This window comes from Triticum dicoccoides, chromosome 3A, assembly GCF_002162155.2.
Source record: "Triticum dicoccoides isolate Atlit2015 ecotype Zavitan chromosome 3A, WEW_v2.0, whole genome shotgun sequence".
Taxonomy (NCBI): Eukaryota; Viridiplantae; Streptophyta; class Magnoliopsida; order Poales; family Poaceae; genus Triticum; species Triticum dicoccoides.
Genome location: NC_041384.1, coordinates 639,213,867 through 639,217,945, shown reverse-complemented (window position 1 = coordinate 639,217,945; position 4,079 = coordinate 639,213,867).

Sequence of the window (4,079 nt, the reverse complement as noted above, 5' to 3'; positions counted from 1 at the left end):
AGGGCGACGACACGAGGAAGACGAAGAGGGGCAAGAAGATGAACATTGGGATTTGGGTTGGTGGTTGTTGGATGAATCTTCACATTCCCCATAAATTTCGCGTGTACCGTTCGATTTTCGGACAACCCCAGAAATGGGATGATGTGAGGAGCGCCAGCGACGAGCGTTGACCCTGACGAGCTGAGTTAGGACCTAGCTGAAGACGAGGCGGTGCTTCGAGCAGCAGCAAGCTGTGACATCCCGGGTGGAGGCGAGGAAGCAGCTTGACATGTGAAAAGTCTGTTAGCATCGAAGAACAAGAGGTTGGGGGAAGGGAGAGGTAGAGCCAGAGGTATGTCCCTGGTGACAACGGCAGACGATGGGCTGCAACAAGGGGAGGGCGGCGCAGGGCGAGGAGGAGGGGGAGCGATGCGGTCGCCTAGGGCGGCTGTCAACTGTTAGGGATGGGTTGGAGGACGGCGCATGGAGAAAGATGTGGTCCTTGGTCGATGATTAGACGTTTTGAATTTTCGGTTGACGACATTTTTTTTGCCAGGTATATGATGAATAGGCGCTTCATTTAGAGATTATACCATGAAACTGAAAAAAAAGTTGAATTCTCAATAATAGGTGTTTCGAGTGGAAATATTGAAAAAGAAATAGATGGGAAGAAAAAAATGGGAGCAGATAGATAGATGGGTTGATGATGGATGAATGGTGATAATGAGGCGTTGGAGGAGGGCGCAGATGGCGTTCGGAAAAGAAAGGTCTTGGTGGGGGGAGGGGGGATCCGGTCCCTTTCCGTGCTCCCATCCGTGCTCCCACATCATCCAACGGCTGTTTTTTTTTCTTTTTTCTTTCTAATCTAATCATCTCCCCCCTGATTTTAAGGGATGGGGCCGGGCCTTATTTTGTTCCAATCAAATCAAGCCACGTATGCGGGAGCACGGATGGGCACACGGAAGGGGAGCAGGCAAGTCTCGTCCAGGGGAGGGGAGGTGGCTGGTTGGCCCTATCCACTACCAGCAGCACGCTGGGACCCGCCGCCGGTCTCCCCAGGGACCCACTTTCTTTATCGGTGTGATTCAAACTTGAAAGGAGAGAGACGTTAATCATATTCAAAAACCCTTTTGAAACCCAATCATGCTTAAACTGAAGGAGTCCATTTCAACTTGAATACCATACTCTATGCAAAATCTAGTATATTTTTGTATTCGGAGAAATTTACCGTTTACGTCGCTTCACTCGCTATACTACGGAAGGTACGTACTATACACTGATTGATGAGTTCTCTGGGCATGGGCAGACAACGGGAAAGCTCGCACTGTTTCTAGATCTTTCGCCGGCGGGCCCCGCGGATCCCCACTACGGGAAAAAGGCCATCACATTCAGAGATCGATCACTGGATCAGTCTATCAGGAATATTTCTCGGTGGCCCGGGGACCGGTCGGCTCAGCCCGGCCCATCCGAGCCTGAGGATGAGGCCACTGCCTGCGCCATCCTACTCTATCCTCTCAGATTCCGTTTCACTAGCGGGGGGTGCCTCCGTGCCCGGTCGTTGCTTCAGCACGGCCCGGCCGCCGACCAGACTTGGAATCCAAGGAAGAGGAAAAGAAAAGAGAGAAAGAAAATGCTCTTCGGTGCGATCACGGGTCAGGTGAGACCGTGGGACGATGACCGTGCCGCATCACCACGGCGTACGCACAGCGAAAAGTTCCTCCGGCTCCTTAATCCGGGGTTGACAAGTTCTTGTTCCCTTGCGTATGGCGTGCGTGCTTAGGGGGAGACGGGTCGCAGCTGTGGTTTTTTGTAGCATCGTTTTCTCCCGGGCCGCAAGTATCCCGTTCCGTTCCATTTTTTTTTGAGGGCGTTCCGTTCCATTTCTTGGACGGCTCTTCCTAGGCTCTGACCCTTTGCGGCCGCAGGGTCGCAGGGTCCGGGCATGCCGCACCGAAAGGGCCTTTGGTCCGTTCTGGCGCATCGGCTTTGTGAGTGAGCCATTTTTCTTTTCGAATGGTCGACAACAGCTGGTCGTGTGTGTCTTTCCCTAACATAATTGCTTGCTTAGGTGGCGCCCGATTAGTCCGTCGGGGTTCCCGATGTGGCGTGACGGAAGGGGTTTCTTTAGCAATTGTCGCGTACGGCCACGGCCACGCGGCGATGAGATGCCTTCCAGCCTCGAGCACACGTTTTGTTCCGTTGGATGGATGGACCTCCCGGCCAGCGGCGGCGGATGAAGGAATACGCAGACGCACACGCCGCCGAGCCAGCGACCAGCCGAATCCGGAGGGTACGCGGCGGCGGTGCGGCGATAGATAGATAAAGGATCGCGAAACCGATCGGGTCGGCACGGGCGTGGCTACGGGCCAGAGTCACGGTCGGGTCAGCCGGGCTTATCGCGCGCACCGCAAGCTGCCGAGCCCACGCCGCCCGTCGTCGATCGTCGACCGTCTCTCTATCTTTCTTTGCCGTTGGCGTCGGGGTCAACCGGCCTTGATTGAACCGGAGGGTGGCTCGTGTTTGCGCTCCACGGGTCCACGGATGGACGGATGGTTCTGGATTGGCGGCATGGGCAGCGGTGGCGAGTGGCGGTTGGTTGTCTGGTTGGGGCAGGATCGGGTTTGAGGCGGACGCTTGCTCGCGGGCCGGACGTGGACGCTCTCTGCGGCACTACACGTCTACACCACGGTTAGCCTCTCCCATTATTTTGTGTGTGCGTGCGGGGTTGAGCCAGTGGTCGCTGTCGTGACGCTCTCCGGGGCGTCGAGTGGATGGAGTAGGAAGCAAAATCCGAGGTCGGCCAGCCGCAAGCGGGCTTAACTAGGAGCAACTCGAACGAATTTCCTAAATTCTAAGCCTCCGCAACATTGCTCCGTAGTAAGTATCAAAATAAAAGAGTTTGAAGTGCAAAAACGTCTTACATTTTGATACGGAGAGAGCAGGTTTATTTAGAGAGACCTTAGCGTGCTTTATCATGTTTAATTTTTCCAATGTTATTAATATGTCTAAATTCTTCTTACACGTGGGAACCATTGTCAACGGGTTCAACGGCGGAGCTATGTAGCATCCTGGGGGGCTGTGCCCCCCCCCTCCTCCCCAATATTGAAGCAACTTGTGAAGAAAATATTACTGTGAGGGTTTAGATGAAAAATATTTTAGCTTTTGGCCCCCCCAAGCACTCATATTTTACCATTCGCCCCCAGCCAATTCTGTCTAGCTCCGCCACTGAACGGGTTGTCCCTATATTTCTATGTTCCTCGCATGAGCCACCTCCTACCGCTCTGATGGTCCCAACAGTCAAAGGTCATGCTCATGGGTGCTCTGACCGCATATACCGCCTCTCTTTGTCGTCGTGGGTTCGGAGACTTGGAGTCAACTAGCCAACTCTTACTTACTTACTGGTTGTCGGAATGAACAACCATTTTTAAAAGTAGACACTGTAAGTAACCGTTCTCCAATAATTTGAGCAAGATAAATATTTTATATTGATTAGTTTTCCTAAGAAACACAGTGATACGCTAACATCGACACATTCAAGCCATTACGTCTCTTGTTTGCCTATTCGAGAAATGTAGTACGTATGGGGTGCGTTATGTGTCAAGTTGATACGTCGTTTGACCATTCAAGAAATGTAGTATATATGCTGGACAACGCGGCAACCAAACTCCATTTTGCCGGGATCTTTGTTATCCAACTCATGTGATGAATGAAACACGTTAGGTTTTACACCATTCCCTCACATTTACAATGGTGTGCCCCATTCCCCTACATTAACAACATAGTCTATACCCATTGTGCTCGTGTTTATAACGCCAAAACAAACACCTTTTATACCCTTTGAAATTCCTGTGAAAATTCTCTAGTCGAGGAGGAAGCCTAAACATCGTAACAAACTTTTCGTCTCTGTTGGGTGAGTACATGACAACTAGTGTAACACATAATTTTTCTGACATATCATCTCTTGGCACAAAATCCCTCAACACAGTGACGCAACCTCGAGTAGGATTAACTCTACATAAACACAAGGCACATCCACCTCCTTCGTCTGTGCCCCCCTCCTCCAACCCGTGGTGTGATGGTTCCTCTTCTTGCCCCTGCGC